Source organism: Myodes glareolus, chromosome 6, assembly GCF_982192425.1.
Source record: "Myodes glareolus chromosome 6, mMyoGla1.1, whole genome shotgun sequence".
Taxonomy (NCBI): Eukaryota; Metazoa; Chordata; class Mammalia; order Rodentia; family Cricetidae; genus Myodes; species Myodes glareolus.
In genome coordinates, this window is record NC_142031.1 from 39,376,539 (window position 1) to 39,400,316 (window position 23,778).

Sequence of the window (23,778 nt, forward strand, 5' to 3'; positions counted from 1 at the left end):
ATCTAAGTACCATATCAGGTCACTCCCAACTGTCTATGACTCCAGCTTCAGGGGATCTGGTGCTCTTTTCTGAGCTTCATAGGTACACACACACACACACACACACACACACCCTGCTTCTTTCCACATTTAGCAAGAGTAAGAGGAACACTGAGAAATTAGCTCACCTCCATGCTCCCTCTTCTCACTGCAGCGCTGGTAGATGTCTGGATGCAGAGATCTCAGAACCTTGAATTCCCAACCAGACATTTGCCTAGAATACCAGCACTTGGAGGGCAGAATCAGGAGGTTGGTGAGATTGAGGCAAGCCTGGGCTACACAGTGAGACCAAGAAAGAGAGAGAGAGAGGGATGGAGGGAGAAGGAAGGGGTGGAGGGAGAAGGAAGGAAGCAGGGGGAAAGTGATGTGAATTCTCTAGTTTTAGTAACTACATAGGCATAAATTCTGATGATTGCATCATGTCTAGAGCCATGGCATCCCATAAAACAGTCTCTTGGTAGACGGTTGCTGAGTCATGGTGTTTGGCCTTTCTCCCTCTTCAAGTCAATTATCTACTACTTTTTGCACAGGCAGAAGAATTAAAAAAAAAAAAACAGCAACAGAACATTTTCAGGTCAATGAAGAAATTTGCATTTTATAAATTTGTAAAGCTTCATGATGGAATTTTCTTAGATTGTGTTAATTGTCTTAGATGTAGTATGGTGTTTATTTATGAAGGAGAGTAGCTGATTATTTTTTTCTTGAGACAAGGTTTCATTTATTCAGTTCTGGCCTTGAACTCACTGTGTAGCGGAAAATGACCTTAAACTTCTGATCCTACTGCCTGTGCCTCCTGAACACTGGGATTACAGGCACACACTGCCAGAGACTAAACACAGCACTTGGTGCATGCTCGGCAAGCACTCTACCAATTGTAAGTATGTTTTCCTTTTTCCTTCTTTTTCTTTCTTTTGCGTGTAGTGTATTTGTATGTGCATATTTTTGCAGGCATTTTACTAACAGCCATCTCTCCGCCCCATGCAGACTAATTTTTAAACCAAGATTCATGGTTCACATAACATATTGGTTATTATCTACCTTTGGCCTTTGCTTTCTCTCTCTCTCTTTCTCTCTCTCTCTCTCTCTCTCTCTCTCTCTCTCTCTCTCTGTCACTTACATGGAGACAGGATCTCGCCTCATAATCCAAACTGGTCTAAATTCACTATGTACTCAAGGATAATTCAACCTCTGCCTTCCAAGCGCTGGGATTACAGATGTGCACTACCACATCCAGTTCACATGGTGCTAGCTCCTGAACCCAGGACTTCACGCATGCTAGGCTGAGCTATGTCCCAGTCCTATGATGGTTTTTTAAAAGACAATGCCTAAGGATGGAGTCCTCCCTGTGCTTTCAACTGAACCAGGAAAAATATACAGAAACTTATAAGATTGAACCATACAGAATTTGCATATATGGAGAGAGCCAGGGTTTCATGTTTCCCAGGCTGGTCTTGAACTCAATATGTAGCCAAAGATGACCTTGAACTCCTGACCCTTCTATGTCGACCTCCTAAGAACTTCCATTACAAAGGGTGCACCACCATGCCTGCTTTATTGGAATTATTTAAATAATATAAATTAAGATAATTTGGTAAATGATATTCAAATTAGAACAAAATTATTGGAATAGTGCAGAGGCCTGGTATATACCAGCAGGGGAAATAAAGAAAGCCAGTGTTGGGTTTTCTTTAAGAGGAAAGTGCTACACTTCTATGCCTTACCTGAGCACATGACTCCTCTGTAGACTCCTGCTGCCAAGGATTCCTACCTGAGTTTGATCCCCATGATCAAACACATGGGTGGAGGGACAGGAGCCGCTTTTACAAGGTGTCCTCTGACCTCCATGCACACCCACAGGGCGGTATGTGCACGTCCACACAGCCACACAGGCACACAAAGTGAACCGATAGAATGTATACCTAGAAAAGGAGGCCAGTGCTGTGTTTGGCTAGCCTGCTGCTCTGGCCATGTGGCTGCTCCCACTCCATCCTGGGGGCTACTTCTGTTAGTGCAGTCTTCATGCTCCCCCAAGCAGCCATGAGTCGGGGAAGCTGACCAAATAGAACTGCCGCCCCCATCTGCTTCTCTTTCTAAATTCGCTCCAATTCAGTTCCCTTTTCAGCCTTGGTCTCATGGGAAACCACACAAGAGGGAGTAGGTGGGATTCTCACCACCGTTGGGAAATGGCTCTGTGCCTTGAGGTGGGTGAAGAAGGGCCAGAGATGCAGCTTCTCCCACTCAAGAAACAAGATGAGCCGGGCGGTGATGGCGAATGCCTTTAATCCCAGCACTTGGAGGGGAGAGGCAGGTGGATCTCTCTGAGTTTGAGGCCAGTCTGGTCTACAGAGTGAGTTCCAGGACAGCTAGAGCTGTGTGTGTGTGTGTGTGTGTGTGTGTGTGTGTGTGTGTGTGTGAGAGAGAGAGAGAGAGAGAGAGAGAGAGAGAGAGATCCAAGAAATTGAATACCAGTTTCCTTCTTCATGCTCAGAGAACCCTGAGATCCCAAACAAAGCTGGCTAAGCCAGAATTCCTTGTGTCTTTTCCTGTCTTTTCCATGCCAAGCATTTCCAACTGTTGTATGTGTTGGAAACCTGTGGACTTTATCATTTGTGGGTTTTATGTTTTCAGTCTTACTGGGAAAGAGCTTTCCTACACTCCGGCTTTAACAAACACAAGCCAGAGAACTGAGCTGAGAGAAAAGGCAGCCAGGGCCTGCAGGTGTAGCTCAGCAATAGAGTGTGTGCTTAGCAGGCAGGGCCTGCAGGTGTAGCTCAGCAGTAGAGTGTGTGCTTAGCAGGTAGGAGCTCCAGGGTCAACATAGCAGCAACTGAGGGCTGTGCCCACAAGCTGGCACCAGAGGTGTGACCTACAGAAATAACTTGGCATGCTTCAGTTTCCTTCCAAAAATGGGAACAAATAGTAATGGTCATGTTATGGGGCTATATTGAGGATTAAATATGTTAGCGTGTGTTAAATGCCAGGAACCTAGCTTGCTCTCTCTCTCTGTCTGTCTCTCTCTGTCTCTGTCTCTCTCTGTCTGTCTCTGTCTCTCCCTTCCTTTCTATATTATTTGTTTGCTTGCTTTTCACACCGGGTCTCTCTCCATGGCCCTGGCTGTCCTAGAACTCACTATGTAGACCAGGTTGATCTTGAACTCACAGAGACTTGCCTGTCTCTCCCTCTAGAGTGCTGGAATTAAGGGCATGCCTGGCAGGGCCCTTCATTTATTTGGATTTCTAGATAAAGAGTCTGGATATGTAGCCCCAATTGGCCTTGGACTCACTATGCTGCCAAGGCTGGGCTTGAATTAGATCAGTCCTCCTACCCCAGTCTCCTCAGTGCCGGAGTACAAGTGTGCACCAACATGCACAGGTATTTTTGTTGTTATTTTGTTCTGTTTCTTTTGCAACAGTGGGGATTGAACTCATGGCCTCACACATGGTAGGCCAGCACTTCATCACTGACCCATGTTACCTGTTACTGTTTTTGCCTGAAGCAAGGTCTCATTCTATAGCCCAGAATTCAGCATGGAGCCCAAATTGGCTTGGAGCTTTCGGCAATCCTCCTTCATCCATATCCCAACTGCTGTGACCACTAGAACAGGCCAACTATGTCGGCTTAAGTTGATTGACTTGTGGTTGCTATTGCTGTTCTCAGGGCTAGGGATCAAACCTTGTGCATGCTAAGCAAGCACTCTTGCCCCTGAGCCTTAGTGAGCATTTTAATAATGAATATTTTTATCTTTATGTAAAGTGGAGACAATAGCCATCTTACCAAGTCATGGTTGACACTAAGTGAGAAAGTGACTTATAAAATGTTGGTGTGGGGTTAACACAGTACAAGGTCCTTTGCCAGCGTTAGCTCTCTCTGTACCCTATGGTCCATCCTTAGAATAGGAGCAGTATTGTCTATAGCTGATGATAATGGTAGTCATAACCCGGGGAAAAGAAGGAGGCAGTTTTCTCAGACAGAGTTGGAGTTTAGGATTTAGACAGTGCAGGCTCTACATAATAGTCAAGCAGTTCTGTGTCTTATTTGTTTGTTTGTTGATCCTGTAGCCAGGATTAAGATGAGGCTGTCTCAATCTATTTTGGGACTCTTCCAACTAATGTCCCGGGCTGCCTCCCACCAGCATGTGTGAACTAAGGCAATAAATAACTGTGGAACTGAGTTGGCCTTGACTCCCAAACTGTACTGGCGTGGAGAAGGAAGAGGAGCACAGAAAGTCACAATCAGAGCCAGAGTCCAAGTCCAGCTACTCTGAACGTTGATGAATCTACAGTCCTGACTCCCTGCTTTACCTAGATCCTCCCAGAGCATGCACAGAGGGTCACCGGGAGAGGCCACAATGCCCAGTGAAAGAGGCTCACCCACCCAGCTTTGCCCTAGGACATATCATACTTTCTTCTGGAAGACAGGAGCCCTGGCAGGTAGAATCTTGCTCCAAAACTATAGTGCTAATCAACCCACTGACTCAGCTGCCCACTCAAGGCCTGGTTGGCATCCACACTTGCCCCTGGCACTCCAGTCTGCAGTAGCGTTCACTTGAATGGGCATGGAAGGCTGGCAGGGTGCACAGGACATTAGAAATTAGAAGCTGAGATAATAAAACTGTCACCATTGCTTGCCAAACACGTCTACAAAAATATCTCTGCCTACTTTTCACTAAGGCAAGGTCTGGGCAGTGCTGGCCTCCGATGTAATTCTTTTCACTAGTTTTTAAACTGGGAACTTGCTCCTTTTTGGTTTTGTGTGTGTGTGTGTGTGTGTGTGTGTGTGTGTGTGTACCCCAGAAGGCATTCTTGGGTATCAATCTCAGGAATGTCTTTTACTTTCTTTAAGATTAGACCAGTAGGTAGACTTGCTGGTCAGACAACTCCAGGGATCTTCCTGTTTCTACCTCCCGGAACTGGGGTTACAAGCATGTGATATTGTGACCAGCCTTTTTATGAATTTTCTAGAGATCAATCTCAGGTCCTTGCTCTTGCAAGGCAGGGTATTTACCTACTAAACCATCTCCCCAGTGTTGGTGAAGTCAGTGTTGTATGCCCATTGGTAGAGCAGGTATATGCAAGACTTTTGCTTGTTTGTCTTCAGATTTGTAGACTCTACACTCAATTAGTTTGGTATTAGCTTGGCACGCAGGCCTTTTCTCCTTAGCCTGAGATGGGAGGCCACCATGTGTCCTGTCTTCTCAGGCAACATCTGGGGCAGGTATTTGGGGTCCAGGTAACCCAGGCTGCTCACAGTACTGCCCACATTTTCTGGATTCCTGGTGGTGGGTACCCCACCTTGCCCTTGCTCACAGAGGTCACTGTGCGCCTGAGAGCAGGAGGAAAAGCAGATGCAGGAATTAGACCCCCGAACAAACATCCATGGCCTTGCCACAGACTCTTTCAGTCTCCACAGCAAGTTGCTCACCGGTTTGTTTCCTTGTGCTTAGTCTGTCATGGCTCTAGAACATACCAGACTTAATCCTGCCTCGTGGATTGTACAGTTCTTCACCTAGATGGCTCCATGCCTCTTCTAGTTTCTTCTTCCCCTTGCATTTAAGTCATTTCTCCCCTGAGGTCTTCCTTAGCTGTGTTCTCTGCAAGGTGTGGCAGCCCCCACTCCCACCCCTACTTTGTCCTGCCGTACTTCTCTTATCCACAGTTGGTCTCCCCAAACCTAAGCAGCTTTGCCTGTTTATTCTCACTGTGTCACTGGCCCAGCTATAATACAGGACACAGCATGCTGTCGGTGATATCTGTCAATTCCATGAATGAATGTGGCAGATCGGTGAGCCGATAGGGCTTTCCCTATGCTGACGCTAGGCAGCCATGTGGTTTAGGTTAATCTTGTTCCCTTCTGTCCCTGGCTCGTCCATCTGTCCAATAAAGCAGGCACATGAGCTGCAGCGTAAGCTGCTTTCCAGCAGTCATACTTGATGAGTCCAGGCCATATCCACTGACCGCAGCAGAGAGGCCCGAGAAGAAGGCACAATGAGAAGGGAAGGGAGGCAGGAAGCAGCTGCCAGGATGACTAATTGGGATCTCAAGTCATCCCCTTGTGCCAATCCTCACAGGCCTCAGCGAAGCCTGGGAGACTCACATGCTCTCCTGGCCTGACTTGTCCCTAAATGACCACGGGTTACACTGGAAAAATAAACCCGGGTGTGACAGTGGTGGCCCTGGGGGCGGAGCAGGACTACAGGAGTGCTAACTTGGTGCAGACATTTTGTAAAACCCAGATTTGTGCTCGCCTGGACCTTCTGGGCAGCAGGCTGGGTAGGAGCAGAGCGTGAAACACGAGGGCAAGCGCCTCCCTTGGGTCGCGAGCTTGTCATGTGCTGGTCTGGCTGACCCACACGCTTCCCTTGGCTCCTGCTCTTCAGTCGTCTCTATCTATGGAGGGAGACAGATCCTTCTCGTTTAAAAACGTGCCTGTTATATCCCTGCCCTGCCAGTGGACAGAACTGACTGATTTCACCACAGTCCCCTCGGGCCTCCCAGAAGTGTCTCTTGTTCTTCTGGAATGCAACTCCAAATCTTGCCTCCATCTCTCACCCCCTGTCTCACACCCGGCCTTGCTCCTGCTAACCCCTGACTTGTTCATGCTAGGCAAGACCTCTGGGACTGATAATCTTTTAGAGACTCCACTGAAGCCATATTTATATACAAAGAGTTGATCAATGGGGAAAAGAACCCAAAACCCCTGCCCATTACAAATGTGAATTCCCTGGGGGAAGAGACAGAAAAGGTCACTAACCAAGCAGAGCTGTGTGGGCTGTAAGAATTTCCCATCCTCAGCAATAGGGACAGGGAGACCCTGCTGCTTTTTGGCTTCCCAGTGTTTTATACTCTGAAGCTACAGAGTAGGCAGTAGTCTGGATGAGTGAGACAAGCTAGATACATCTACCAGGCAAGGACTGTTCTGTCTTTCCCATTCCTTAACCTGTCATGCGTGTGTGTGTGTGTGTGTGTACATGTTCTTATGAGTGTGTGCACCTGTGCTAGTACATATATACATATATGTATGGTTAGAGGCTGACAGTGGGTACTTTCCTAAATCTCTTTCCTCTATTTTTATCCTTAATTTAATTTTATGTGTGGGGGTGTGTCGTCTGCATGTATGTCTGTGCACTGCGTGTGTGCCTAGTGCCTGTATAGTTTAGAACAGGACATCAGATCCCATGGAACTAGAGTTACAGATGATTGTGAGCCACCATGTGGGTGCTGGGAACCAAACCCAAGTCCTCTGCAAGAGCAACAAGTACTGAGCCATCTCTCCAGCCCAATTCTCCCCTCCTCCTTTGAGAAAGGGTTTCACTATAGCCATGGCTGGCCTGAAGCTCTCTTTGTAGACCAGGCTGGCCTCGAATTCACAGAAATCTGCCTGCCTCTGCCTCCTGAGTGCTGGGATTAAAGGTGTGAGCCACGGTATCTGTTCCTCCTCGTTTTAAGATCTTTTAAAAATTGTGTCTTTATATTTGTGTAAGAGCACATGGGCCAGAGGCCTTGGGTACCCTGCAACCGGAGTTTCAGGTAGTTGTGAGCCAGCACCAAATGGGTGCTGGGAACTGAACCTAGGTCCTCTGGAAGAGCAGCAAAGTGCTGTTAATAGCTGAACCACCCCTCAAGCTCCTCCTTATTTTCCTTATTTTTTGGAATAAAGTCCCTCAATGAACCTGAACTTGATGATCTGACTGGGATGTCCAGCCAGTGATCTCACAAGACCTGTATGAGCCTGCCCTCTGCCCCCCAGCACTGGGGTTACAGATTCTCAGTGCTATGTGGGTTCTGGGTGTCCAAATCCAGGCCTTCATGCTTGCACGATGGTACAACAGACACTTCGTTGACCTACCTCCCAGTCCCATGGGTAGCTTATTGTCTGGGCTTTTTGTTTATTTGTTATTTGCTAGAGTCTCCTGAAGCTCAGGCTAAACAAGATTCATTATGAAGCCACGGAGTGTGACCTTGAACTTTTGAATTCCTGGCCTCCTTTCTGAGTATTTGGATTTGAGGGCTACATATATATTCTCCCATGTCTGATTTATTTATAGTTGGGGATTAAACCCAAGGTTTTCTCCATGTTAGGCAACCACTGTACTGAGTTATATTCCCAGACTTCTTTTCTAGTTTCTTGAAACAGGATCTCACATAGTCCAGGCTAGCCTTGAATTTGCTAAGCCTGGCATTGAACTCTTTGATTCATGCACCTTTACCCCACAAAAGCCAGGATTACGGGAGTACACCACAACACTGGACCTTAACTCCTCTTTATATCTTTATTTCACCTCTATCACACTGTGAGCACTCAAAGCTTCCTGCTAAGGGCTTGATCCACAGCATACGTACTACCTAAGAGAAAGCCAGCAGGTCACAGGTCCAATATTCTCATTAGAACAGAAGAAGCAGGCTCTTGTCAAGACCATAGGTCTGGGAATTCTCCATGTGATTAGTCCTGGAAAGCTCTGGGCTGCTCAAGTGCAGTCGTTACTTAGGCACTATGCATGGGGACCATCGCTTTCCTGTGTGTGCTGAGCCTAGATACATCTCCCAGGCTAGAAAGACAGCAAAGACAATGGTGGCAGAGGACCAGTGAGGACCTAAAGGTGGCTCAGTGGGTAAAAGTACAAGACTGATGACCTAACTTCACCCACTGGAACTTTTTTTTTTTTGAAGCAGATTTGGCGTACATCTAATCCCATCACTCTATGGGAGGTAGAGGCAGGAAAGTTACACAATTTAGAAGGAACAACTAGCCTTGAGTATGCAGGGCAGCAGCAGCAGAAACAATAGCGAAGGCTGGAGAGATAACTCAGTGGTTAAAAACACATTCTCCTCTTCTGGTGAACCCCAGTTTGGCTGCCAGCACTCATGTTAGACAGTTCACAACCTCCTATAACTCTAGCTCCAGGCTTTGAAGGCCTCTTCTGGACTCTGATACCTGTGTTCACACATACACATACCTATAAGTAGACACATAATTTAAAACAAAATAAATCTAAATGAGATAGAAGGAGAGAACATATTTCCCAAAGTTATTCTTTGACCTGCTCACATAGTCTACTAAAACACACACACACACACACACACACACACACACACTTTGAAAGCTTCCAGTGTTAAGGAAGTTAGTACTCAGAGATGCTTTCAAGCTCGCAGACACACAGACTGCAAAGCATAAAGGAGCAAGCCTTGCAAGATGGTTCTCGTGATAGGGACCAAGGAAAGCTACGCGGGTATTAAGCTAGGCTTGAAGGTTCAGGATGATGCAAAACTGAGGTCAGAAGCACGGAGCCAGCTCATTCATTTAACAAATCCTTACTGATCTGGTTACCGCGTGCAAACTTTCAAGTATTCAGAAGTGAATCCCCACCCTCGTGGAGCTGCCATCCAAGTGCGGGTGGAGAAGTCACTAAATAAACTAATATATTCGCAACAGTAGGTTAGAGGGGTCGATGGGAAGGTAAAACAACGCAGCCCCAACATGGCAGTCTCCGAAAACTGAACATTAGAATTACCATTTGAGAGGACTAGAGAGATGGCTCAGTAGTTAGAAACACTTGTTGCTCTTAAAGAGGATTCAGGTTCAGTTCCCAGCATCCACATCAGTGGTCTACAGTTCCCAGGAACTCCAGTTTCAGGAAATCTGGTGTTCTTTTCTGGCCTCTAGAGGTACTTGTATACACACAGTATACATATAGACATGCAGGCTTATACACATAGAAGGAAATAAAAAGTAGAATGACAGTTTTTAGGAAAGGAACATGGCTCAGTGGTAGTGAAACTATGCATTTTAGGTTTTCTTTCAGTAACCTGAGTTTGGCAATCAGGAGGGCCTCAAGGAGGCTGCCCCAGTTGGATAGCGCATTATGTAATACGTCAGGAACTCAGAGACCTCACAGGAGGAAGCAACTGATGACAAGGATAGCGTGAAGAAATAATGGTCTTTGTTCTCGGGGTCTGCAGAACGGAAAAGGATCTTGTGAGCAGTCATAGGACAGCACATGTCTGCTCAGGTTCACCCATGTGAATAGGCACGGCAACCAGCCTTCCCCACCAGGAGTCCGAGGACACCCGGCAACCATTTGCCTTTATTCTTTACAATTTATGTATGTGTGTGTGTGGGGGGGGGGTGTTTGTCTACATGTATGTCTATGCACCATGTGTGTGCCTGGTGCTCAAGGAGGCCGGAATAGGGTGTCAGATCCCCTGAAATTGAAGTTACAGATGGTTGTGAGACACTGTGTGGGTGCTGGGAATTGAAACCAGGTCCTCTGCAAAAGCAACAAGAGCTCTTAGCTGTTGAGCCGTCTCCCAGCCGGGACCACTTTTTATAAACCACTCCTAATTCAACCTTCTGTCAGGATGGACTTTGGACAAGTGTCCTCCATCATCTCATCGAGCTGACTCTCCCAACAGAACCACCCACCTGGCCTCAACACCTGGTTTCCCAGCTCGGACTGGCCAGTCATGCAACAGGTAACTGGACTTGAGTTTGGCAACAGTAGATACACCCAACTTAACCAGTACAAGATCCTGGATTTAAAAAATTGCCATTTGATCCAGTTTTTTTATGTTAGCATATATTAAGTTCATATTATAAAAGGTCTCACAATGACATTTTCATACATGTATATTGTTGTGATCCAGCTGTCCTCACTCTCCCTGACTGTCAGCGGAACTTCCTTGCGGTCTGTAATTGACAAGGATGTTTGTGTTCTTTCTGGCCGGTGGTTTTCTACAGAAGCAGTAAAGGTATAAAAGGCTTTAGCTCGGGGCAAAATAAAAGTTGCTGTTCTTCCACCTGAAAAGAAGCCTTCGTGTCTCAATCCAGGCACCCCGCCCCCCCCCAGTCTCGGCGTCCAGGCTGCACTGGCTCAGCAGTATATAATGTATTTGGATCGTATTCACCCTTATTCTTCTCCCTTGCTTTCCTCCCACTCCCTCTGATCCCCTCCTTCCCAGTGAGTTCCCCTTTTATTTTTATGTATTCTTGTGTATGTGTGAGTGCATGTGTATATGTGTATGTGTGCATGTGTGTATGTATGTATGTGTATAGGTGTGTAGGTGTGTGTATAGGTGTATGTGTAGGTGTGTATATGTGTGTATGTGTATATGTGTGTATGTGTGTGTATGCATATGTATATGTGTGCATTTGTGTGTATGTATGTGTGTGTGTGTGTGTGTGTTGTGTGCACAAGCACGCGCGTGCATCCCAATGAGTTGCAGTTGGATTATTTACAGAAGCATGGACAACTTACCAGTGGTTACAACACTGAAGAAAATGTCTCTCCCTCCTCGAAGTAACCATTAGCTTACTACTGTTCTCCTGTTTGGTTTTTGAGTCAGGGTCTCAGGGTAGGCCAGGTAGGTCTCAAACTTACTATGTGGGTAAGGATGACCTTGAACTCCAGATTCCCCTGCCTCATCTCTCAAGTACTAGAACAGCAGGCAGGCCTCAGAATACCTGGCTCGATCCAGCGATTCTACTTGTAGGACAGAGCATAGATTTGAGAGCAGGGGCTTAAAGAGAAAGAACTGAACACTGGTACTCATGGTGGTATCATTCACAATAGCCAACAGACAGAATCAACTCAGACGTCCACTGTCAGGTGGACAAGTAAATGTGGACTAAACATACGAATAAATACTATGGAGCTTTGAAAAGGAATGAACTCTCACACATGCCACAGTGTGTGTTAGCTCTTGAAGCCCTTATGATGAGTGAAATAAACCAGACTCTAGAACACAAAGGCTGCACGATTCTAGTGGCTTGAGGTACCCAGTAGAGTCCAGATTATAGAGACAGGCTGAGCCTGTCGGCACAGATCTGCGCACAATCCAGCTATTAGGGGATGACAGTTCAAGGCCTGCCTGAGTTACAGTGTAATCTCAAGACTAACCCTTGAGCTTGGGAGACCCGGCTCAAAATAAAAATAAGTTTGTTTGTTTTTAAAGGAACTGAGGGCATGGCTCAGTGGTAGAGAACTTGCTTATCATGGCTGAGAACCTAAGATTTAATCCCCAGGGCCAGAAAAAGAAACCACGGAAGCAGGAAGTAGTATGAGGACTGGAGGGGCCGGGAGGGGTGGTTTTAAAAGTGCTTAGTACTTAAAAGACACAGTTTCAGCTGAGAAGACGGAAAAGCTCTGGAGATGCTGCCAGGAGTGGCTGTGTTAGCTAGCGTGTGCATGCACTTAATGTAACGGAGCCGGGAAGACAGCTTAGTGGGGTATGCTTGCCTAGCATGCAGGAGGCCGCAGGTTTGATGACCAGTACTGGAAAACAGTAACAACCACCCTGAGAGGGAAGAGGAAAGTAACAATGGTTAATTCTATGTCATGTATATTTTACTATAATAAAAATAAGTCAGTAGGAGTGGCTCACTCCTGAAGTCCCAGTACTCCGAGGGCTAAGGCAAGATCAGGAACTCATCTTCAGCTACATAGAGAGCTGGAAGCTGGCCTGAAAACCAACCGGGAAACTAAGCCGTAAGTAAAGAACGAAGGTGGACCACTCAGCTAGCATGCACAGGCCCTGAGTTCAGTCCCCAGAACTAAACAGAAACAACAGCAAAGCCGAGTGCATGGAATTCAAGGCCAAGGGTACACACGAAACCTTGAATGGAAAAACCAAAAACACAGGGTGGGAGAGATTGGAGAGATGGTCGGCAGTTAAGAGCACCCATTGCTCTTCCAGAGGGCCCTGATTCAATTCCTCAAACTCCTATCACAAACATCTGTAACTCCAGTTTCTGGGGATTTGATACCCTATTCTGGCCTCTTTGGGCACCAGGCATATACATGGTGCATAGATACGCACACAGGCAAAACATTCATACACATAAAATAAAAAAAAATAAATATATCTAAAAAATTTAAAAGGCACAAACAAGGGAACTGAAAACGTGGCTCAGTGGCTGAAGATCACTTACTACTCTGGCAAAGGGTTGGCTCCCAACACCCACAAGACAGCTCACAACTGCCTCTAGCTCCACTTCCAAGAGATCCCGTGCCTCTTCTGAATTCTCTAGGTTCCTGCACATACATGGTGCACATGTCAGGCATCCACATACATACATTAAATATGTAAATAAATGAACAAAGACCAGTGGGATGATGCAGCAGGTAAAGGTGCCTGCTGCCAAGTCTGATGACCTGAGTTCAATCCCCAGGACCCACATGGTGGAAGGAGAGAACCGACTCCTGTAAGTTGTGTATACACACACACACACACACACACACTCATGCACACAAAATATAATTAAAATATCTCTAAAATAAATAACAAACAGATCAGCAAATGCAAAAGTTCTGAGGCAGGAACATCTTGTCTGAAGTAATTTTATGAGAAATCATTGGTTTAGCTTTACAATTCTTTATAATTATAATCAATTTTAATAGTGCCAGAGAAATAGCTTATGAATAGAGTAGTAGGGGAACACCCTCACCTGCAGTGGGAAGGCATACACCGTGCATAGGATAATATTTGGTTGAGATATGAGAGAACGAGTTTAGCTTTATTAGTCTCCTAAGTGCAGCCACTTAGGACCTGGTCAGTCATTCTCATCAACTTAGACCATGAAACCCAATACGGACAACTTCAACAGAACCGTCATATACGGGCAGCCATGCATGCTTCAGCATTGCCAGGGCAAAAAAAAAAAAAAAAATTCAAGTGCAGCCACAGGACTAGGGAGATGGAGCGGCAGTTCAGAGCACTGGCTGCTGCTCTTGCGGAAGACCTGGGTTTGATTCCAGCACCGACACGGTGGCTCACAACCATCGGTAGCGCCAGTTCCAGGGAATCCAATGCCCTCCTTTGACCTCTGCGAGCACCAGGCCCACATGTGGGATACATACATACACACATCCAGGCAAGACATTCATACACATAAGAGAGTCAATCTTATTGCTTTTCTTTTCTCTTTTTTCTCCTTTTCTTTTCCTGTTTCCTTAGGCTACTGTGTGTAGACTCCAGTGACATTTCTTTCAGGAACAGGAGCACCCAGCCCCCCGAGAGCTGCATGTGACCATCACTTCATTTCTCTGGAATCGATTCTGCCAGGACAGGAACTGAGAATTCTTTCTCTATGACGTGCTCTCTGAGAACACTGGGTTCCTGCAGTTCTCATTACCCTACCCTCTAAGCTCCAGGGTCTGGAAGAGGTCACTGCCATGGAACTCTTTTATGACTTTTGCCCCCAGAGAACTGGGGAGAAAGGTAAATAAAAACCTCATCCAAGGTAGAAGGTTCTGCCCCGAAGATGTTTCCCCTCATAAAACCCAGAGTCTCATGCCACCATAAAACCCAGAGCCTCATGCCAGGGGCGTTTCGGAGAAAGGCAGTGCAGCCAAGTGTCAATTGCACCATCTTAGGAGCCAATGGTGCGAGGCAGCTCTCCTGGGGTTCTTCAGCTGGCAGGTGCGGTAGGTAGTAAAAGGATTGGCTTTTCTTTCCTCAGCTCTGACAGCCAGTGGCTAGTGCCCAGTGTAGCTGCCTTAAAGACTGCAGGGCACCTTTGACAAAGGCGAGGGCTGTGGACCAGCAATGCCTGCAGAGAAAGCTTTCTTGACCTCCTGACCCCACCATCTTGACCCAGTCCACCATCCAGCTACCTGGACTCATTCTGATTGCAGTTCCCAGGGGATTGCTTGCCTACTATTTGTAGAAACTAATATGCACACTAACCTTTTTAAGGAAACTAACTTAAAATGTAATGCTGAGGGATACTGAGGGTCTATGGGTAATCTCTCAGGGAACTTCCTCTAGAATTCTACGCTTGGACTATGTCTAAGTTATAGTGTGGTGGAAAGCAAGCAGGGATCAGAAGTCTGAGGTTGTCAAGGGTGGTTTTGTTATTAATAATTGATGTAATTATTGTGGAATGGTTGACAAATTATTATATTTAATGCATATAACCATTGCTTCATATAATAAACTTTATTTCTGTTTGTTATTATTTCGCTTTAAGAACTTGAAGGTTTAAGCGAGGATATACCTCTGTACATTCTACTTCTGCTTCTTGACTTCACCTCCAAGCCGCTTTTTACTTCTGTCCCTTGTTTTGCACCCCAGGAGGCTGACCCATACATGGACTTCGACATAACCTCTTAATATTTGACATCCAAAGAGGCCAAAGGGGATCTCTCCAGAGCCAGTGGGGAAAAGGCAAGAGGAATTGGACTCAGTTCTCTCCATTCTCTGACCTGGATGGTGTCCCACTGCCGTTTTCTGGGTTCCAGTATCTTCAACAGCCTCCCCATCTCCCATGCAGACCTCATGGAGCCTCAAAACTAGCCCTACAGTTGCCGCACCCTGACCTTTCGGTCACATTCTCACGTTGAATTCTGCTGAAATGATCAGACCAGAGTGGACCTTCTGTTTCTTGACATGATCCTGACAGATACTGTCACTTAATGAGTCAGGGGACCCTGGTCATGTCTTATAGGCACTATAGCCCTAACACCCAATGACATTTTTATCTCCACTTTGAAGATGAGATCAGCATGTAAAGGTACCTGTCACCAAACATGAAGACCTGAGTTTAGTCCCTAGAGACCCATATGGTGGAGAGAGAGTACAAACTCTCACAGTTGTCCCATGACCTCTGTGCCCACCATGACACACACATGTACACACACACACACACACACACACACACACACACACACACTGAATAAATAAATGTGTGCTAAAAAATTTTAAAGCCAGTTCTTGCTGGGGGCCTGGCCCAGTAATAAAGTAGCGAGGAGACTGGCCATGTGAAGGGAACGAGGAGTCCTAAGAAGGCAGAAGCTGGTCGGGTTGCCTAGGGCGAGGTGAAAGGGGAGTTTTATAAAGACGGGATTTACCGACATGGGGAGAATGAAATAAGGAAATGCAAGGAAACACATCCCGAACTCTCAAACTCTTCGATAGCCATCAATCCATGTTGGTCTTGAGCTGAGTGTTTCTTCACAGAGAAGTCCTTCCTAGGATAATGTTTGTTCTTTTCACCCTTTGTGAACTTGCTGTGTAATGGAAGGTGATCTTGAATTTCTGACCTTCCTGCTTCCACTTCAGAGTGCTAGGATTATGAGCATATACCACTATTCCTGGGTTACAGCGCTGGAAACCAAACCCAAGTCTGCATACATACTAGACAGTCACTGTACCAAATGAACACCTTCCTAGCCCCGGCTTCTCTTCAATGAACTTTATTTATCCTCCCAAACACTTCTGTGAGCCAGGCATGGTAGCACACGTCCTGAAGTCCTTCAGGGAAGAGGCAGAGGGCCACTGAAAGTCCTGGACCAGACTCACTTACAGAGCAAGCGCTTGGCCAACCAGGGAGATATATTGAAACCCTGCCTCAAAAAAGCCCAGAATGAGTCTGATGTGGTGGCACAAGCATGTTCCTGAGCACTTGGAGACTAATCTCTTCACCTAACCTATTGATAAATAGTGAGTTCCAGGCCAGCCAGAGCAATTTAGTGAGTCTCTGTTTCAAAAACAAAATAAAACAACAACAAAAATGAAAAAACCCTAGAGAAGGCCTTTCTGCCTTTCTTTTGGATGGTGGCCTGAGTCGAAGTATGCTTTTTCCAGTACTTTGGGCTTTTTCACTTTTTCTAAAGCTCCCCTTTCCGCCTCATGACTGACTTCAAGCCTAACTCAACAGTGTGACTCTCCTTCCCTCTTAAGCTCCCACCTATGAATATATAATAAGCCTTTCTCTAAAACTCAGAGCAACAGTAACAACAACACATTGTTCCTGCCCTGGAGCCCCTATCAATCTCAGAAGTTCTTTTTCACATTTCCTTAGTAAATATATTCACTGTTGGGAGAAAAACAAAACAAAACAAAACAAAAAATACCCCAAAACTCCACAAGTACAAAACCAAGTTCAGAGACAACTTAGGCTACATACTGAGGCCAGCCTGAGAATGAAACCCTGATTTAAAAAAGCCACTCAGTGGCAGGGCAAGGACTGTAGCTGGGTGTAGACCTTTTGCCTGGTATACATGGAGCTCTGGATGCAGTCCCCAATACCACAGAACAAATAACAATTAAAAACAACCCGCCATGGATCATGTCTTTAATTCCAGCACTCAGAAGGCAGAGACAGGCAGGTTTCTGGGCCACCATGTCTGACTTTTTGTGATTTTTGTTGTTGTGACCCATTGTCTCATACAGTCAAGGCTGGTTTTGAACTCCTGATTCTCTTGCCTCCACCTTTTAAAGACTGGAACTACAGGCATGCACCATTATGCCCAAACCTCCTGCCTTGGCATCCTGACTACTGGGATTACAGATGTGTGTCACCACATCTGGATTTGAATACGCCGACTCTTGCTCGACTGGTGTTTCAGGGCCGGGTCTAGGGATCTGGCTTGAGACTCTGGCTGATCAACTTTCCTTCCACAACTCACCCCAGCCCAGGCTTTGGCCTGCTGAGCCTCAGAGGCACCTGGCCTGCTTCCCTCAACAGCCGCTGACCTTTTGTCTCAGGTCCAGCTGCTTGTTTATCTTTCCTAGGCCATCTGAGCCATTAAAAGAATGTATTAGTTTGTTTTTCAGCTTCCCTGTTCTTTAGACTTCTGTTTCCTTGCTTGACAAGATAAAGCAATTGGACTGATCTGTCTTTTAGCAGATATTTTTGTTGTTGTTGTTATCAGGGTGAGGGTCAGGAAGGAATGCTTAATATGAAACAGAGAATGAGAAACTTATTCTGTTGTTTTCCACCACAATGTTTATCACTGTGCCCTAGAACAGTAGTTATTGGGCAGAGCGTGTGGAGGCCCTGTGTGTTGCAAGTCGGTGCCATTATTCCTGACCTATAGGGTCTAAAGCCCACCCAGCAGTCTAGCTTTATACTCTGGGTCAGAAGAGAAGTTGAGAAGAGACAGTCAAATGTCTGAAGGTTTAGAGGTAAACCTCGGAAAACGTGTGGGTGGGGCTTGAAAATGGGAAACTGGGGTTCCAGGCAAGAGAGAGGCCCAAATCAAAGTTGCAAGGTCTGACATAGGCCAGCTGTGTCTGAGAACCTTAGTGTTGGGAGTTTATTGGAGAAGACAGGACAGTGGATGCAGACAGTAGATGGTAATGAAGACAGGGACTCGGGTTTTTTTTAATTGCAGCTATTTATTATCTGTGTATCTATGTGTGTTTGTGCATGCACTCACATTTACAGTGTACAAAGGTCAAAGGACAACTTACAAGAATTGGTTATCTCCTTCTTTTATTCCTGGGAATAAAATGCAGATTGTTAGGCCTGGCAGCAAGGCCTATGTACTTAGCCATCCTGCTAGACTAAAGGAGAGCTATGTCTCTGAGTGGGGATTTCAAACCCACTCTGTGGCTGACTCTGAGGGTCTTGCACTGGGCAAATGCTTCTGTGACAAGTGTTTGTACAGGCTGCTGTGGGGGCTTAAAGGGTCAAATGACTCGGGGGGAAAAGACTTGCACGCTTTGGCAGGCAGGTTTATACTTTATTCTGTGGAAACAGATGAGTTTGGTAGTACAGCAAATGAGAGGAAACATAAAAAAGTAGGCTTCCTATACGGGTTTGTGTTGTTGCTGGTATAAACACTATTTATATGCACCACATTCTACTGAGAGGATCGGAGGACAGCTTGTAGGAGTCTGTTCTTCTCTCACCTTGTGTGTCCCAGGGATCAAATTCAGACGACCAGGCTTGGCTGCAAGTGCCTCTCCCCTCTGATCCACCTCATAGCCCTCTTTAGCAAACATTTAATATTGAATTACAATTTGAAAAACTTGATAGGGACAGAGGTCCCCTACAAAAGGCTTGATTACAAAGCTTTATCCTCATGATCCCGGAACTCCAAACTCATCAGTCTCTCTCTGTTTAACAGTCAGACCAACCACATGAAAAGGCCAAGTTTACAGACTGAGCAAACACAGATGAAGGAGAAACTGACCTGCAGGCCTGGGAGTCTGTTTTCTGGATCCCAGCTGGGTTTTAGGATTTCTTCTTTCAGATAGTTCATTTCTTATGGTAGGCACAAACATTTCTTGAGTGTTTGAGAGGCAGGGATGGTTTAGGTTGTAAAGACTTGGAAGTTCCTGGTCTGATGGAGGAAGCGATCATTAAGCCATAAAGATAAACAAAGAAGACCATAAGATAAACAAAGACCGAGCTAGAGGAGCACAGAACGGCTCAGGCAGTCAAGCCTGGAGAGCAGCAGGGTGGATGCACAGCTACTGAACACTTTACCGTGGTCCATACAGTCCGCACTAACTCATTTGCTCCTCAGCTCACAACAGCCTTAATGGGGGCGGTTTCTTCCCATATCCCCCTGCTTTTTCTTCACTGGGGATTAACATCTAGGTAGGTGCTCTTCCACGGATCTTAACCCTAGACCTCCATGTACTTATTTACTTATTTATTGAGATGAGGTTTCAACAGCGTGCTCAGGCTTAGCTCTGTAGTTAAAACAGGACTTGAACTTGAGACCTTCTTGCCTCACTGGCTAGGGTTACAGGCCTGCACCACAGGGTTAGCTATACATTGTGCTATGCTATATATATTTTGGTGGTGGTGTTGGGTGTTTGTTTTGTTTTGTTTTTAAACAGGGTCTCTTGTAGCTCAGGTTGTCCTGGAACTTGTCATGATATAAACTACTTTTTTTTCTATGACAATCTAGATCCATTTTCTCTTTTAAGCCTACATTTTTTTTAAAACACACTGTAACCTGTTTAGAGGGTTTTTTTCCATCTGGCTCTGTCTTTACTGAGCCTCTGCAGCATTCTCTGAGCAAGTGAGACAAATCTTAAACTGCTATGTCAGCTGCTGGCATGGCTTGGCTTAGTGCACGGCGCTGGCACATGGTGCTGGCGGCTGGCTCCAGCAGGCAGGGCAGTCTCCATACACCAAGCCTACCCGAGAGACCACAGTCACCAGGAAGCTGTGTCAGATTCATGTCCCGAACTTTTCTTTTAAGCCTTTTTAGGCCTTACGTGAATATACGTGGCCAGAGTTGGGTACTATATGTAGTGAATCTTTTTTTCTGTCCCACCAGTCAGCTCACAAATGACATGGAGACTTATAATAAGCTTCATTTTGCAATGGGCAGCTGCTAATGCAGAGATGAATAACTGGTCACCGTGCTGGACTCAGTGAGCTGAATGCTCAGCCATAAGTTGGGGGTTTCTATCACCCCCTTCTTTGGCTTAGGAAATGCTACACAGGGCATGGCAGAAAGAACTGAGGAGGCAGAGGAAGAGGCTGACTTTCTGAACACTATCCCCAGTGTGTGGCCATGGCTACTGCATTTGTGAACTCTCAGCAAACGTGGTTGCTGACACAGGGCAAGCACTAACTCAGGCCCATCTATAATCCCTCATGAAGCGAAGAGAAGCGCACCAAGTTCCACCCATCCTTAATAGTTAATAGGGTGAGGGAGAGACATTTTTTTTCAGTGAGTAGCAACTGGTAAGTTGTCCATGTTCCTTCCTAAGAACAATCACTTACCCATGCCCCATCCGTAGCTTTAATGAAACTCACTGGGACACATGTGCACACGCACACATCACAAAAACCGCGAGAGCAGAAGACTAGCTGAGAAGAGGAAGATCAGTGGGCATGGGAAGGGCATAGAGAAGGAGTAAAGGGGCTCGTGTGATCAAAATACATTTTATTCACATATGAAAATGCCTTAATGAGACCCATTACTAAGTAAATTGATATAAAACTTTGAGAGAGAAAAAAATTCCTCAAAAAGTGTGAAGACCACTCTTGGTCCTCCATTTGCTTTCTCTTCTTTCAGACTCGGTGTGAGCAGAGGCAGCCCAGGGCTGCGGTGCACTCTGGGGGACATGGTTTAAATGATGTGGTTATTTTCTCTGCATGACTCGTAGACCTCGGTGCCAGGATCTGAGGGTTTCATGGCAACAACTGCCAGGGCTCCTGGGACAGTCCCCAGGCATCTAGAGCCCTGCAGTCTTGGCAGCCCCTGATCCCCAAATGGACACAGCAGCAATCGAGGCCAAGAACCCAAGCATGACCTAGCAAACAGCTGGCAGGCTATTTTTAAAATCCAATTTAAAGTCATGTATGTATAAGCCCCAGTGGATTTCCCTGGGGGATCTTATCCCTCAAGTGGAAAATGCTTAATGTCAAATAAGGTAATTTCTGCTCTGATTTCCAGCAAGTCCAAGTGCAGGGCCCTGGTGCCTACAGCATTGAGTGCTAATCCAGTTTAAGCACAAGTGAGGCACAGCTGGGGAGTCAGGGTGACTGGAGGGCCTGGAGAGAAAGGTCAGGCCTACTGATATCTATCGGGTTAACACGGTTAACATGTGTCTGGATTGGTCTGGTAAAAGGAAAGAAAACAAGGACCTGAGCTGCAGCTCGGGGAAGACAGAGTGAGGCGTGGATCTGCCTGCCCTATGGCACCATGCTCTGGCAACCTTAGATTCCCTCATGACCCTGCCCAGAAATTAAAAATTCAATTAGAGGACTCCGAAGAAAGAGGAGGGAGGGAAAGCATGGTTCTGGAAGGAGTGGGCAGACAGGGTGGGAGGTAGCGGCCCAGCTCTGTACAGCCAGTTTGTCTGGCTCTGGTCAGTGCTTCTTTTTGGGATCTTGCCACCCAGCTTAGGTCTCAGGCGCCAATGGGAAGATAAAATATCTTATCCCTGGACCAGAGGCACAGTGCACCCTGCAAGGACAAGCATTTTGTTTCTCCTAACAAACACATATTTTTTTCATACAGTAACCCAGATTTATTTGTCTGTGTTTTTCTTCTTTGTAAGGCCTGATGTAACAAACTGGACAGATACATCTAGAGAAGGATGTCTTCTCTTATCTTGCACTGGGCACTTCCCGCTGCTCCTGCCTCAGACTGGCCTGAAAGGAACTAGGTGTGGTGCTATAAGCCTTTGATCTCAGCACAGGAGAGGGGGAGGCAGGAGATCTGGAGTTCAAAATCCGTCTGCATAGAGTTCAAAGTCAGCCTAGGCTACATGAGGGCCTGTTTCAAAAGACTAAAACATCAATAGCATGCATTAGAGAGAGAACACAATGAGCAAGGAGATCTGGGGTTGGGGACCCAGAACCACATTAAAAAACATAAGCCAGGAGAGGTATATGCTTGCCGTTCCTGTGCTGGAGACACAGAAATAGGCAGGTCTCTGGGGTTTAGTAGCCAGCCAGCCGACGTAGCCAGTTCCAGAGCAGTGAGGGACCCTACCTCAGAAGGGTGGACAGTGTCCTGAGCACCCACGCTGCTGTCCAACCTCCATGTGAAGTCACACATACATGCATGGACACCTGCACTCACAAGCACACCCAAACACATGCAAACAGACACAAACTAAAACAAAACACAAACCAGGATAAACCCAAAGGGCTCTTGGCCACATCCGCTGTGCCACAGCCCCCGCCATGCTATCTAGCCTTCCCTTCCTTTCCTTGTTCCAAGTCACTGAACAGAGAGAGCAGCAGACAGAGCCACAGGGAGAGTGGCAGGCTTCAAGCATGCAGAGAGGGCTGAAGTAAGTCCTGACCGAGACTCACTGGGATGTGTACACTGACAGGCCCATGGCGGCCTGGAAGAGGCCAGGCTCCAGAAAGAAGCTAGTTCTACTGGGTGAGGTGTAAAGATGGGAAAGGAATCAAATCTGGGAGGCTGCTGTCTTATGGTCGACTTTGTCAGGAAGCTGGTGTTCAATTATTCAAATGAAGCTAAGGTGTGACGGTTACCTAGAGCCGAGGCCAGCCTGGGCTACATAGTGAGCTCCAGACCAGTCTGGGATTCACAGTGAGACCCTATGTCAAAAATAAAACGAAAGCACATGCCAGGCCTGGTGCATGAAAAATGCTATAAAAACTGGCATCATGGTTGACCCGAAAGCTGCCTTCCCCACAGACTAGCTCAATCAAAGCAAGCTGGTCCACATCTGATACAGGTTTGCTCTCATCAGCATGACAAGCACCTTCAGTTCCCCCACCATCCATGGCATTGAGCAGATATGTCACTATTGATGTCCTCAATAGTGTTATCAGGGTCCCCACAAAGTATTGTAAACGTCATATCCAAGAACAAATGCAAAATTTTGGCAATTATATTACTACTCGAAAACACAGTGATAAATTATTCTTTGATCTTGATCTTCTCATACAAATACATTCTGCTGGGCCTCCGTGAAAGGCTGGACATGCAGAGGCTAATGAAACAGTGCCTCCAGAAGCAACCTACTCCATAGCTGTTCTCCACATTTTACAGTTTACCTCTGTAACGGGCAGATTTGGGGATTTTTACTATCTCTCATTACAATAGGTCTCAGAGGGAAATAGCCAAATTTTTATCATCATATATGAATGGATAAATGAACTGTGGTCTCTTCATACAATGGGATGGGGAACTGGGAATTAACTATTCATGATTGCATGCAACAATACAGGTGAATCTAGCTACCATCACATTAATCTGAAAGCCAGTCAGAACTAGGCATATGAGTGTATGTTTGTACTCCCAGCACTTGGGAGGCTGAATATGATTGCTGAGTGTTTCAAGCCAGCATGAACTACATAGTGAGTTCCATAGAGATCCCATTTCAAAATAAAAAAGCAAGATGGCTTAGCTGGTAAAGGTGCTTGCTGCCAAGCCTGATGACCTGAATTCAGTCCATGGCACCTACACAGTGGAAGGAAAGAAGCCCCTCCTGCAAGTTGTCTTGTGACCCCCAAAGGTATACAGTGCCTGCTTGTGCGTGTGCATGTGCACTCTTGCCCCCAAAT

General features: G+C 46.2%; 2 long non-coding RNA genes across 3 annotated transcripts in view; one reads left to right on the forward strand and one right to left on the reverse strand.

Moving 5' to 3' along the window:
• LOC125406016 (uncharacterized) overlaps positions 1-23,778 on the reverse strand; it is a 42,461-nt gene that overhangs the window by 14,088 nt on the left and 4,595 nt on the right. Inside the window, exon 3 of one of the 2 annotated variants that reach the window (XR_015002287.2) lies at positions 18,956-19,105. This is a non-coding gene — a long non-coding RNA (uncharacterized LOC125406016). Of the gene's footprint in view, positions 1-18,481; positions 19,106-23,778 lie in introns of those variants that run through there. The other variant, XR_015002286.2, reaches the window with a different exon arrangement.
• On the forward strand, positions 561-15,391 carry LOC125405528 (uncharacterized). Its single transcript, XR_007233682.3, has 3 exons — positions 561-913; positions 13,989-14,252; positions 15,108-15,391. It is a non-coding gene; the product is annotated as an uncharacterized LOC125405528 (long non-coding RNA).